This window comes from Rhipicephalus sanguineus, unplaced genomic scaffold (assembly GCF_013339695.2).
Source record: "Rhipicephalus sanguineus isolate Rsan-2018 unplaced genomic scaffold, BIME_Rsan_1.4 Seq329, whole genome shotgun sequence".
NCBI lineage: Eukaryota > Metazoa > Arthropoda > Arachnida > Ixodida > Ixodidae > Rhipicephalus > Rhipicephalus sanguineus.
In genome coordinates, this window is record NW_023615027.1 from 343,793 (window position 1) to 359,487 (window position 15,695).

The window sequence follows — 15,695 nt, forward strand, 5'->3', positions numbered from 1 at the left end:
AGTCGACAGGCCACTACGAAACCCATGCTGATTGGAGTGTAATATGTCGTGACTTTCGACGAACTCTGTTAAATATTTCAGGATGATATGTTCCAGTATTTTGCAAGATGTGCATGTCAGAGATATTGGCCTGTAGTTAGCTGGGGAAAACGTATCACCTGATTTGTGCACGGGTACTATCTTTGCTAGTTTCCAGTCAGCTGGAAGATGACCAACGCGAAGTGACTTTAAATATATTAGCTGAAGGAACTTGCTTACAGGCTCAGCGTATCGCTTTAAAAAGGCATTTGGAATGTCATCTGGACCAGTGCTTTTCTTTTCGTCGAGGTTTAGCAAGAGGGATAATACACCCGCCTGCGATATGAAGGGGGTGTCTAATGGTGTATCTACGTCACTTGGTCTGAACTGGCCGCGTTGAAGTAGGCCGTTATCAGCGGTGAAAACAGACTGGAAGTAGCTGTTGAAAAGATCGGCTGTCTGTTTTCCTCCCGGGGTAGGCGTATACGCTTTGTTAGTATGTTTCACACTTATGTATCGCCAGAACTTATGAGGCGCTGTTTTGATAAAACTGTGTAAAGAGTGACTGAGAAAGCGTTTTTTCGCTAAATTCACTTTGCTCTTAAGGGACCTACATAATACTGGGATTTCCGACGCAATACTACTGCGTGGGTGAGCTTTCTGAGCTTTTCTGAGCCTTTTTAATTTACGCTTCATATGAATTATGTCGCGCGTGATCCACGGATTGTGCTTTCTGATGTTTTTTGTGACTGTTGGAACAAAGTTGTCTATGCAATGCCTAACAATATTTCTGAATGTTGACCATATCATATTTACCGTTGAGTGTTCATTTGAGTAGAGGTCCAGAAAGTTGGGAAATTCGTGAGCAAGGTATGTCATGATGGCAGCGTCATCCGCTCTTTTAAATGCAGGTACTCGTTTTGTTGTAGCTTTTATATGAATAGCGCTTGGATATTGCAAACAACACGAGACTATTTTGTGGTCAGATAGGCCTTCTAATGTCTCTACGTTGATAGGATACTTTAAAAAGTGATCACTTATAAACACGAGATCTAGAATAGAAGCGGAAGAGCCTTGATTGCGCGTAGGAACTGTAACAACTTGTGTAAGGTTAAATGTGAACATGATATCAGCAAGCACGTTACCAGTCTTCGTCGCTAGATTCAGCGAGTCCCATTTCACTTCAGGCAGGTTAAAATCACCTGCTATAATAATTTTTTTCCCACGAGGAGCGTGTGCAAGCGTATAATCGTAAAGTGCTTCTAAAAATGAAACTTCAGCATCAGGTGGTCTGTAAACGACGCCAATGTAGGTTATTTCATCCTTGACGTAGAATTTACACCATACTGCTTCGGTGTCAGAGGCCACGGGCATAGCTGTGTAGGGAATACCGTGCCGAATTAATAGGGCTACTCCTCCTCCTCTCGTTTTCCTGTCCTTGCGCAGAATCGCATACCCCGGTGGTGCTACCTCGTGATCTAGGATACCGGAATGCATCCACGTTTCAGTGAGCGCTACAATATCAGGTTGATAAGACAGTAGGACAGCTTCGAGTTCATGTGTTTTATTGATAATGCTGCGACAATTTACATTCAAAAGTGTCAACGTGGATGGTTCCGAGTGTGGCGCGCTTTTGCGCGTCTTTGTCCTTCGTTTTTTTCAGCCTCAACGATGTCATTTCGTTCACTGTCCCAGAAGAATAGGCGGCCATTTATGCGAACTTTATCGTAAATTAATGTAACCTTCTCATGGCGGTCACGATTAGCTTTTGTTTTTTGCCACAACTTTCTTCTGATGTCACGAATGGGCTGGGAGAAGTCTTCGCTAATCGAGAAGCCTGTGTCTTTGAGTCTTGAACACCGTTTTAGAATGTTAATTTTGTCACGGTAGTCCAACAGCCTTAAGATTACTGGTCTTACTTTTTGTTCATTACCCGGTTTTCGAGCACCCAGTCGGTGAATTCTCTCTATTCCTGAGGTAGTAAATTCTAGTATATTGGAATACATTTTTCGCAACCGTATCGTGTAAAGATTTAGACGTTTCATTCTGTTGTTCTTTCACACCATAAATGATAAGGTTAGATCGCCGGCTTCTGTTTTCTAGCTCGTCGACTTTTTTCGCCATAGCCGAGAGACCGTTTTCCAGTTCCGATATTCTTTTCGTACAGTCTACTATTTGTTTTTCAAGCCCGCCGATTTTCTCGATCTTTTTATCTATTGCATTCAACTTCTCGTTGATTTCAGTTTTTCCGTTCTTAATTTCCTGAATGTCTTCAGCTATCAGTTTTAGCTGTTCTGCTACTGTGGGACCCGGATTTTGTTCGATGTCGCCACCGAGAAGCAGCAATGATTTTAGAGAATCTATGACATCGTGTAACATTTCACACAATAGCATTATGGACCGTGGGCACGGCAGCAAGAGTAAGCAGACGTCGTCGCTACGATAAGATTTAGCGTTGCGTTTCCTCACCTGCATGAAAAATAGTAGCGGGTTTGAGCACTGCATCTTGGTGTTGCTGCCGAGCCCACTGCCGCACGGTCCTTGCGAAGCTTGTTTTATAGCTGTGATCCTCGATGCCGATAGATCTGCCGGTTCCAAGAATGGTAGGGTAGCGCCGCTAGGGACGCCATCACATGGCCGGTAGCGAAGCACGTCATGAGGCGGTAATCTTTCGATCGTCATGTTGGGCGCTAAATGTTGCAGCTGTAGCGCATCACATTGTGCCGCTGTTGATGATGACCGCAGCAAGCCAAGCAATATCTGCATGAAAAATAGTAGCGGGTTTGAGCACTGCATCTTGGTGTTGCTGCCGAGCCCACTGCCGCACGGTCCTTGCGAAGCTTGTTTTATAGCTGTGATCCTCGATGCCGATAGATCTGCCGGTTCCAAGAATGGTAGGGTAGCGCCGCTAGGGACGCCATCACATGGCCGGTAGCGAAGCACGTCATGAGGCGGTAATCTTTCGATCGTCATGTTGGGCGCTAAATGTTGCAGCTGTAGCGCATCACATTGTGCCGCTGTTGATGATGACCGCAGCAAGCCAATTTCGTCCGCGGACTGCTAGACAATGGCTCACTTTCGCTGTCGTGATGGTATTGCTTCTGTGTTGCGCAATGCTTGTTCTTCCTTTTTTATTGCGCCGCATTGAAATTGTGTCATTATTTTTGTGTGTGAAACCCCCCCCCCTTCCCTCGAAAAAAAAATCATTTTGAATTCAGCGCCAGTAAGTGTCATTGGTTAGTTTTTTTCCACGAAACATTCACGTTAAGGGGAGCCTAACAATCACGACAAGCGCGATCGAGAAGCTGTATTGTTCGCAGTGGAAAGCAGTTTTTGTAGTTGTGCATTTCAGACTGAATAAGAGTTGCCGACATGCGAAGTGATGGAGTCTCAGCATATTATTCAGCATATTGAGAACAAGCCCTTTTTATGCAACGCGAAAATAGCCGAGAAAAGAGAACGTTTATAAGCACCCAGAAGAATATTTAGAACGCAGCATTTGGCAATGCTTTGACACGAGCAATAAGAAAGGCAACTGACCTCGCGAAGAACACTGTTCTTTGTCGAAACAATGTTCTTTCGGGCGATGTTGTGCAGCCACTGCTTCTTGCGCACGCCATCACTCTTACCATGCAGTATCATAAAAAGTGCGTAATCATTTGTATGTTGGTTTTTGCAGTTATATGCGCAACAGCATGGCATAGCGTGAGCACACAGCGCAAAAAACAAGCGCTCGCAACGTTCGCTACGCGAAAACCCGACGTAAAATGACGCGAGCGAAAAAGAAAATACCAGCAAAACGCAAGATCCACGCGTCTGTAAGGGGAACGGCGAAGGAGACCAATCGTTGGTGCGGAAAAAGCGGCGGGGAACAGGAGGACACGAAAGGGGCGAGGAGGGAGAGAGGAGGACGCGCGCGGCGGCGAGTACAATGAATGGCGGTACTTTCCCAAGATCAAGGGGCTTTAGGTAGGCCCAACTTATAGCGACGATCGGTCCGCGGTGACATGAAACTAGGTGGATGAAATAGAGCGTCCTTCAAATAGCTGTTGTAATGATAGATTTTGTGAAAAAGCTTAAGCCGAGACAATTAGCGGCGCACCAAAGGTCAGGCAAGTTTAGGGTGTTCTTCATGGATGTGACACTGGAATGACGTGAATAATTCGATAAGATTAAACGCGCTGCGCGATTTTGAATGGCTTCGAGAGTTTGAATGAGAATGGAGTGAGTTGTATCCTATATGGCGCATGCGTACTCTAATTTCGACCTTACCAAAGGTTTGTAGGGTGTTGGCTTGATTGACGATGGGGCAGAAGAAAAGTTTCGACGCAGATAGCCAAGCAAGCGGTTAGCATTGTTACTCACATATTCTACGTGCATATTCCATGAAAGATAAGAATATATATGAACACCGAGATATTTATAATTTTCAACAGATGGCAAAGGAATGTTATTCAGTAGTATGTGCGCGAACAATGGGTAGTAGTGTGGAGTTAAACTCGCATGCTCTTACATTTAGTTATATTAAGTGTCATGAGCCATTTCTTACACCATTCGAACATTGCATCTAGATTGCGTTGGAGGGTAACATGATCGGTATGGCTAGTAATCTTCTGCTAAAGTAGGCAGTCATCTGCGAATATTCGGACTGTTGAGGAAGAAACACAAGAAGGAAGATCATTACTATAAATTAGAAAAAGCAGTGGGCCTAAAACGGACCCTTGTGGTACACCAGACGTTACAGCGGATTGAGGTGAACAAAAAAATCACAGTTTCGCCGCAAGGTCGAAGCAATGAATGCGATAGCAAGAAAGTAATACTATACGAAGTGAGGCTCGCCAATGGATACTCTCAGTTTGAACAGCGCTCCTTTTGCAAAGGCGGCCGAAGCAGCGAAGGAAACTAGCGTGCTTCAAGTGTTGAGCTGTGACACTTGATAGTTCGCGCTTATCTTCTGTTTGTTCGTTTAGCGCGTCTCTTGAGCTCGAGTGACTTTCGTGCGCTCCGTAACATGAGCGCGGACATCACGGTGAAAACTTGAAACATCCCTCTTGCCCTCACCACGAGAAAGCCGCGCGAGCAGACAGCGGAAGGCCAAGGTTCTCCCTGCGCAAATTAATGAAGCGAGCGAGCTCGCCGACGACTTTTAAATGCGCCCGTCGCACTCCTAGCGCCATCTCGCTGGTAAGGAAGAAACGCATATAAGCGCCGGCCGTCTCTGAGTCGGTCCAGCGGTAAAGGGTGTGTATATAACGCTCGCCGTTAGCTACGTGGAGGACCTGCATTCCATGGCTTAGTGGTTAGCGCCACTCGCTGCGGAGCAAGAGGTCTCTGGTTCGATTCCGCGCTTCGGAAGCATTTTTCTGAATTATTTTTCTTTGGGCCTTTTATATATATATATATATATATATATATATATATATATATATATATATATATATATATATATACATATACGGTGCATGACGGCGACGGTAAAATCCAGCCGAGACTGTCCATATAATTGCTATCGCAATAAAATTGAAGTATACATAGCTAGGCCAGTTGGTATGGATCCATGGAAGTAAGCACTACGAAAAGCAAGACGACGCACAAAAATGGAATGACAAGAACAAGCGCTGACAAGGAAATTTCATATCTTGGAATAAGATGAGACATGTGTAATGTGTGCCTTTGGTTTTTGAGCGAGGAAAGGAAAAAAAAGGGTCTGAAAATTTTCTTTGCGCATGCACCGTTCGGCGGTATGATGCATATATGTTTTACTTCTGATTAAAGACGCTCAGTTGAAAAACAGCGCGTGTTCTTGTCACTCCTGTGTGCGTCGTCTTGCTTTTCGCACTGACTTCTATGAAACAAAAGTTGTTAGCTGTCACATACTGGCTACGGGTAGAGAGAGATTCTTTAATCCATGCGAGTACGTTGGGGTCAATATTGAGCTGATTAACTTTGAAAATAAGTAGTTCATGTGAGACGGAGTCCCACGCTTTAGCGAAATCTAAGCATATGCTGTCAGTATGAAATTCAAGGTCTGCGTAATAAAAAGTCGTTAGTAAGACACAGCAACTGGTCTTCGTACGAAACGGCTTTATAGAATCCATGCTGTTAAATACTAAAGAAGGAATTAGACTCAATGAATTTAATAAGGTGCGAGTATATTATATGTTCCAAGATTTTTACTGGGATGGATGTCAATGATATCGGACGGTAGTTATTAAGGGAATGTACATCACCAGATTTAGGCACAGGGACCACTTTCCCAGCCTTCCAGTCAGATGGCAGTGTGGACGTCTGCAATGACTGTTCAAAAGTTTTGACAATAATAAAGCAGAATAGACTTGTGTACGCTACAACATTTTTGACGAAATACAACCTGGACCGGCCGATGAAGACACTTTCAAAGTGGCAATCAGTCTTTCAACACCTACTGCGTCAACAATGATGGGGCCCGTTGGCAAGAAATTGCTTCTCGTTAAATGCGGGAATATCGTGGGGGTGCTCTTAGGAAAGTGCGCAGCAAATATATCATTCAGAACATTGCAGCAGTTTCTAAGAGCAACTGGGACATAAGACTGGAATAATTGAATTTGTCGTGCTTTAGTTCCGCTGATAATGCACCAAAACTTAAGCAGGTTAGAAAGGAACAGCGAAAGAAGAGTTTTATCAAAAAAATCTTTTTTGGCTTTCGAATGTGCAGTGCAGAATTATCCATGAAATATCTGCACATTGCACTGACGTGCTTTGTGAATTAGGCACCACACTGCGTGCAACAATTACGTGCTTTACGTATGACACAACAATAATTAGGACTAACAGACAAGAAAACAAAGAAAAGTATCACGTGCTTCGTGACGCCAACAGGCAGAAAAAAGTCACCGTTTTGCCGCAACGGCGAAGCAATGAATGCAATAGCAACAAGTTGGAATGTAACGCGAAGAACGGAAAGCAGCTCGAAATTGCCAGCGCGTCGCTCAATCCCAAAGGACGCACGAAAAGAACACAAACAGGACGAGCGCGAAGTATATCATGCGTCACAGCTCGACACTTGAAGCGCGCTACTCAAACATAGAGCAGGACTCACGAAACGAACGCGCAGGTACACACAGGACGAGCACGAACTAACAACTGTCAAAGTTAATACTTATTTCTGTTTGAGCAGCGCGCTGCTTTTGCAAACGCGGCCGCTGCAGCGAGCGAAGTGACCTTGTTACGCTCTGTAACTTCCGCGCGGACATCGCGGGGAAAGCACAAGACATACAATCCCCCCCCCCCGCCTCCGCCTAGATAAGCGCGCGCGCAGGCGACCACGCCCTGAGCACGCGCATCCGAGCGAGCGGGGCGACGACCTTTAAAGAGCGCCTCTCACTCACCCCGCGCCATCTCGCCAGTGACCAAGAAAGCACACTGAAGTATACGCTCTATATACCTATTGCAAAAAATTTGCAGCGGCTTAGTTCGGCTATGCCAGGATACACGTAGCGTTAGCAAAGCTTCAGCTGAATATTCTTAGCTTTCCAGATTGTCTAGGATTATTAGCCTTCTTCTGTTCATTCTTAGTACGCTGAGGCGTTACTGCCAGGCAACTACTTCGGGATCCGATGAGATAAGCTTCTCGGCTCCTCTGCGCCTTCGAGCAGCATTTGCGCTCTCCTTCTCCATGGCGTTACCCAACTGCAAACACCAGTCAGAGGCGCTACAGCGGCCCCAGCGCAGTGTCAGACGGCGACTGCACAGCGAAGGCGAATAGCTGCGCGCGCGCCGGCGCCACTGTGTCTATGGCTACCATGTCACTCCTCTCGAATGCGGCGCAGACCAGCAGCCGCGAGCAGCGCGCGGTGGTGGCGGAGTCCGCGCGCGCGCCGGCGCCAGCGTGTCTGCCGCGTCTACGACGCCACTCCTCCCGAACGCGCAGACCAGCAGCGGCGAGCCGCGCGCGGCGGTTTCGGAGGAGCGCGTGAGATGCCAGCACCGTTGACCCAGCTGTGTGACATAACTGATCCTCGCGCATGAGCAGCACGGCTCATGACCATCCACGCGAAATCGGCTCCGGCTAGGCAAGTGTAGCTAACGCTACAAAACCAGCGCCGTTCCAGTACTCCCTGCGTGATACCAGTACTTTTTTTGGCACTGGACCGCGCTGGGAACACTGGCATACGCTCCGATTCACTTGCACTCCCGTGAACGCACTGGGTATGAGCTGGGTCGCACTTGTAGGGGCACTGGCTTTGCCTCTGGGACGCTGGCGCTCACTGGGAAGCGCTGGATACACTGGAATTTTCACTGGCGTGCGCTGGCACATACTGGAGCTGTACTGTGTCTGCCAGTGCCGCGCGGTGCTTTCGGTATTGTTCGCCGTGGAATGCTTCGGTATCGTTAAATATCGAATGTTTTATTTGATGGCACAGATATATACTATCCTAACAGGTCCGAACATGTGTCACAATTTCTAGCTTGGCAGAGAAAGACGATGAGATATGCGCACTATTTTCATGATGGATGTGATATGTGAAATCACGGTCACATTTAATGTTTCCCTGTCGAATGTGGAGAAAAATATGTTAAGAACCCAAAGCAGCCAACACTGATCATTTTGCTTTCTAGCACGCTTTTTTATTCATGCAGTGCCAATAACGTCGTTAATTCTCGCAGAGCACGGAGCAGTAAGAATGAATACACATTTAGTGCATCCCTATATATATATGTATATATATATATTATATATATATATATATATATATATATAATATTAATATATATATATATATATATATATATATATATATATATATATATATATATATATGTCAGTTTTGCATCCGCGATGCGTTGCGGTAGTGACTTTATATTGTTGTGTTCATAAGTTTTGAGGTGTCAGTTTGAACATACAGAGCAAATCGTTACATCGCCGTGCACTTGGCAGGAAGTAAATGAGCTCTGGCTTTGAGACCCCTCACAACGGAGGCCAGAAAAACAGCCGTCGTTCGATATCGCGACACCGGAAACGCATCTCAGGCAATTCTTCCACTTCCACTTACATCAGCTATACGTTATGTAACAGTTAAAAAGGCTCCGAAGCCAAAACTCAGAAACTTCAATCATCGTAACTCATCTGCGCCGAGATCGGTCCTACCTAGTGCGACTCCCAGCGAGCGTTAGGCCTAGCGTACCAGCCGAGTCCGCCTACATGCCACCGGCGCTACTTGGGTTACGTACACGCAATTCTAACGTGTAAGAATTACTGTAAAGTACAGTCTGTACATCCGTTCACCTAAATTACCATTTTTTTCTTCTGTACGGTGTCCACAAGAAGCGATGACCATCGATGCGACGCGTTTACAGCAACGGACGCAGGCTCACCGAAAGCAGCCGGCCGCATTCGCGGGTACTTCTCTGACTCATACGCCAGAACACGTACCTGTCAACTGGTACTCGTTAGTGGACTAACACACCGGCATCTTTTTTCAACTAATTGTATTTGTTTTTGCTGAGCGGTTTTATAGTTGTAGGCCTCAATAGAACTACAAAGCAAATCAGTGTACAGGCACGCCCGCCCCGCAGTAATATATATCGTCGTTCGCGCGAGAAAACTACTCCGTATGAATTCATGTGAGCGCCTGTTTATCGATCGAGTCATCATAAAGCTTCTCTGCATGCTGATAATTAGCAAGGGCGAAAAACGGCTATTAAAAATCGGCAGCAACAGTCGTCAAACTGTACCCTGCTGCTCGATCCATTTGATATTTTTCGGAGTTAGGACGGGAATTCGTAACGAAACTTAGCGCTCTTCCCATTTTAGGCATTTCATTCGTTGCGGGATCCTTTGTTTGTTTCAAATAAGGACGCAAGCCTGATTTGGAAAGGAAGATCGCGTCTTCTTTGAGTATGCGACACCAAATAGAAACGAAACGCCGTGTTACTGTGTTGACTAGCCCTTTTACAGGAAGGTCGACAGGTTTCAGTTTTAAAAGAAGTTTACGATGAACTTGATTTCAGACCGGAATGGTACACAATCTTGGCGAGGTGCTTAGCCTCGCCACCTTTTCTGTGCAGCACCTGATGAAGAACTCTTCTTGGAATGAAGGACTATAAGTTAGTCTTCCAGTTTTCTGGCAGTGCTTGTACTTTAATTGTCGCTAAGTGGCTGTAGTAGTGTAACTCTGTGTTATAGACTGTTTGATACCGTATACCATTTTCATACGCATTCTATTAAATATCATGATAAAAAAAAGTGTGTCGCAGTGGTAGTGTACTCGGTTGGGTGTGGAGAGGTGGCGAGTTCGAATCCTGGTAGCGGACCTTCTTTTTTTTCATGCGGCTTCATTTTTTTTTATTGCGCTAGTGCTTTCTATATCACTTTCTTTACTGATATATTTATGTAGGGCAGGTAGGCACCGCTGTTTTAGCGCTGTAGAGCCGTTTTGTGCTTGAGTCCCAGCGCCTCCCAGTAAAACGCCGCTGCAGCGGCCCAGTATCCAGCGCGACACTGGGCTCATAATCCGGCATGGCACTGGACGCTGGCACCAGTGGCGCTGGGTTTTTCAATAGGGATATAGCTCGCCGTTAGCATGCTGAAGACATTCTTCTCTGGGCCAGCCGTCTATCCCCGCGCGCTGCGCTGCAAGAGGTCACCCGTTCGATTCCGCGCTTAGGAAAAAAATTCTGAATTATTTTTTGTGGCTTTTACATGTATAACATACATATACATACACGGGACCTGACGGCGACGGCAAAAACCAACCGAGAGTGTCCATATAATTGCTATCGCAATAAAAGAGTCCTCCACAGTCGCGGTCATGGCTACTAGCCATTACGGGTTTAAACACTCATAGGTTTAAATGCACATATATATCCCGTAAAGTGAACGGGAGGATGTCCGCGGCCGTAACTGAGTGGTAGAGCACCGGACGTGTTATTCCCCTTACGTAACTTTGGTCTCGCGGCGGGAGTACTAGCACAGTTCATATTTGCAGGTGCCTGCGCCATTATTAGATGCGAAGTATCTTAAGGCGGAGCTCAATCCGGTGATGGTGGTGTGTGCGGCGTGACCACCCTTACTGCGCATGCGCATACCCTCCCCACACACTCCTCTCCACTCCCCCTCACCATTACTCCTCCCCCTTCTCTCTCCACTCACCCTCTCCCATTTCCCTCTCCACTTCCCCTCTCCCTCCCCCTTTCCATTCTTCCTCTGAAACGCGGGCTAGACATGCCGAAATTCTCTCCTGCGCAACGCCGCGATGAGCTCGAGCGCATGCGCGCCCTCCCCTCCTCTCCTCTCCTACGCTGCTCCCCTCTCGCGCCCGCCTGTCGACCGCGTTCCCCGCTCGCCCTGTGAGAATTAACGGCCAGGCTAGATGGAAGATACGACGCGCATAGCGTCCCTCTTCGCGTTCCACGACGCGAAGTCGGTAGCATGCCCAGCGAACGCCAACGGAACGCGATCGTGCAAGTGCTCCGGCTTCGCATCGGCACACGGTGTAAGAAAAATAATTTAGGTGTGGACACTCCGACCGACGGCGCGTCCACATAATGTTCGCCTCTTTCCTCCTCTCGGCCCCCATGTCGCAGCGCCTCCCACGCAACCGCGGCCGGCGCATGTACTATAGAAGACGAGCTGCGTGCGTAGCGTCCGTAACGGCGTTGCGCACGTGAGAAGTCAGCGAGCAGAAAGACTGCTCACGCGCTCTAAGCAAGACGCCGCGCTTTTACGTACGCAACGCTGTTAGGGACGCGTTCGCCGCACGTCGCATTTTTCGGTCGCGAGCACGGTCGCGAGAAACGCGGTATGCGTTCCTTGCTCTAGTTGCTAGCGTGCACGGTTAAAAAAATGCAATGAGGTGAAAAAATAAAAAGAAGAAAACAGCGCGTTCGCCTCGTCGCAATAGGTTTCTTAAGCCCCCATGTCGCAGCGCCCCCACGAAACTGCGGCCGGCGCATGTATTAAAGGCGAACATTATCTGGACGCGCTCTCCTTCGCGGCGGGCGGAGAGTGTCCACACCTAAATCATTTTTCTTACACCGTGCATCGGCACTGGTCCCCTTTAGCGGGAGATGGTGTAATTTTTTCTTTTTCCTATTGCATTTCATGGGAGCTTTAGCGCGGCTGTCTGGTAGTGGTTCCGTTTTGTTTAATAGTAGATGCGGAATAGACTGTTCGCAACTGCTTTCAAATTCATATCACTGGCATATTATGCAGTAGGTATGGTACAGTTACAGTCGAGTGTCGTTCAAATTAGACTCTGACGCATCTTGACCAAAAGCAATTGCTCGTCTTTTCTCCACTACAAAGGGAAGCCGTGTTTCAAAGTCGTCATTATTTATTTTCAATGGGCAGCGTATGCGGCCAGTAAACTGAAATCGACGTCTGTTTCTTTTTTTAAGGTGTTTCTCTACATGAAGGATGCGTTATGTAAAGCTTCATTATTCCTTGGATGCATAAGTTTGTAGCTGATTACTGCCATCACTGTTTATTCTTCCTTTTTTTCCGGCATTTGTCAATGTCCCTCATGGACGTTTTAAATTGCGTCGCCAACTCCACGCAGTGGCCACATTTTTAAATTTCTTCTTGCCTTTTCATTCTGGAAGCGCAGGCATCGTGTATATAATGCACAATTGCCAATTGTACTAATGTTCTGTCATTTACATGCAGCTTGTGACCCCTGGAAATACTTGCTCAGGAGAGCATCGCCGTATTTGCTATTATATTGAAGCTTTCGCATTCTATAGGTCACCTTCGGTTAGTGGACGTCGTGACATTAAAGGTGTTTGTGACTTTCGCCTCAGTTCTGCCCTGACAACCACCGGATGGGCGCTCTGAACCTAGCAGGAATAGTTGGAAAGGAGTACAGTTGCTTACTCGGTCATTTCAAAGAAGACGACAGTAACGAAATGGTTAAAGGGGCTCAAGGGCCTTCCAGTCATCGCACCATATATTTCTGGTCACAAGAACTCTGAAAATATTTTAAAATATACGCTATTGCTGTAACATTATTGTGCCTGCCTATAAGAACCGCGTCACTTCGGTTCCCTCAAAGAGGAACGGTGCTGTATTCCACATAACATGCAGAACTGCTTTCCTGCGGATACAGAGCAAATTCTAGTTTTTCGATCCTGTCCGAACAATAAAACACAAATATAACTTTAATTTGCGTATTGGCACTTGGACTGAGCAGAAGTTAATTGAAAATAGTAAATGGATCATTTTTATATGTGGTTCCTGAAGACAACGTACATCGCAAATACAAGCATGTAAACAGCAAGGTGTCCGTGAATGAAGCATATGCAGTCTACATGCTGACAAAATCAAAATCGAGTGTGTAGGACATCATCAAGAAATAAAGTTGGTAGCCACCCATCATGAGAAATGAAGTGCACCTGGCCAGACTGTCTAGAAAAACTAGACACACCCACAGTAGGGCACTTGCCCCAATTTTCGCGAAAACAAAATCCCATAAATACAGCTTTTTTCCTAGAACTGTGTCTGAACGGAATGCCTTACCCTCCACTGTTGTTGATGCCAATGACTTTGTACGCGAACTGGAAAATTTGTATTTTGTGTCGTGATTGTAATCGATGTTTCTCTTGCGTTTCCTTCTTCTCATTGTTCTTATTTTTGTTTTCTCGCTGTGATTGCGATGTTCTTTATAATTTTGTAATCACTGTACAGCCCCTCCTGCATGGACCATACTGTGGTCTGCAGTATTGCTAATAAATAAAAATAAATAAAGTTCTTCATTTGTATACAGACAATCAAACGCTGCAAATTCTGCACATTTGCAAAGAGTGTTGATTGCACTTTTTTGTTGGCGGCCTGGTTCCTGCGATAACGAAAGTGGTAATCAAATAATGAAAAACATGACGGCACATCAAAGGTGTATTTTTCTTTAGTTGTTGTTTAGGCACGTTTATTAATTTTTCGCGTTCTGTTACAGACGTGTCTTTTGTTGACTTAATGAGCTTTTAGTGTTTTGATACACGCTTGTCAAACGATAATTGGGTCAGGCGCTTGCGCAGTTGAACAGACACGTGCTACTGCAGCGCCCACTAATTTTATGATCTGATTGCACGAAAGTCTACAATTACAAAGCATTTTTTTTTGTTTTTTGAGCATTTGGCATCATTTTTATTAGAAACAATAGTATCACTGAGCAGTGCATGTCTGCTTTTTGTGTTTTGACACGGCACTTCATGCACGTTTGCGTACATGCAGGTTTCATGTTGTACGACCGCCTGTTGATTTCATAACTCGGCGAGGCCATTCACTATTATGAACTACATAAATAGTGTATATCGAAGCTACTTATCACGTGTTATTTTATTATAGCCTTCATTACCATCATGCACACTCAAGGTCCCAAATATTGATGCTACCGAAGAGAAGAAAAATGTGAAATAGAAAGTTAGAGACCGCACCTTCTCTTTGATACAAAAGATCCCATGCTGAGGTATGCTTCGCCGTATTTCAGTGCATGCCGGCGCATGAATAAAATACACATGGACGAAGGCAGCACGAATAGTCCACCAGTTAAAAGGGCCCTGCAACACTTTTCCGGCCTGGCACGAAAACGCTGCCGATCGGTAGTTGAGGCTGCTGAGAACTTGTGAGCCAAACATAACAGCGCAGCGCGTGGCCTGGAACTTAAAGATAATTCTCAAATCAGCCAGAAGTAGTTCGCTATTCTCTCAACAAACCATGTCCAAACACAAATGACCGCGCCATAAACCCAAAGTCCACGTCACGGGGCTCATTTGAGCATCGTGGGCTGCATGGTCAACGTGGCCGCCGCGGAATGCCGCGACTTGGGCGTGCGCTCACTCGCGATCACATTGAATGTACGCCACGCGTTCAAAGGAAAACAGAAACGAATGTGCTCATGGTCATGACGCGCGCTGTCGAACGGCGCTTTGTAATGAGTGGGCCGTTAAAACACCCACTCGTTGCGCAATTCACGTGTTTTGACGCCTGGTGCAACTCTACGCTTCTTCGACGCAATATTACATGCGCCTCCACTACATGAGGTGCATATAGTGTTTTTTTTTTTGTGACGCAGTTTCAGGCACTAGCGTCGCTTTGCGAAAGAACACCTGCTTGCCGCGAGGCCTCAGTTCGGTTCTCACTCGCACCTAAGAATTTTGTTGTTTATTTATTTGCACCTTTCTCGATTTTTCGGCCACGGACAAGATGGAGATTTTTCGCCCACAACCAATAACGCTGGCACTGACGCCGACACCGGAATTTTTCTTAAATGAGCTCGTTAACGGTATCGCGTTAACCCATTACAGCACAAGCGTGCAGTCTTCTTGACCTCATGCCCAATCTGTTCCTTCCCCACAGCTGCTACGGTATAAGTGAGCATTTGCCGAACCTGCCAAAGAAATCCCCATAGTAAATGCGCAGCTTCATTGTCGAAATAAAGCTCCGGTAATAGCATGAGTTAATCGGGAAATGTCGACAAAGCGAGACACGCTCCGCATGAATGCCACGCTGACGCAGAAACTTCACTCAAGAAACCATTCACCCCGCCACGCTGGTCTAGTTGTTATGGCGCTCGACTGCTGACCCGAAGGTCGCGGGATCGAATCCCGGCCGCGGCGGCTGCATTTTCGATGGAGGCGAAAATTTTGAGGCCCGTGTACTTAGATTTAGGTGCACGTTAAAGAGGCCCATGTGGTCAATATTT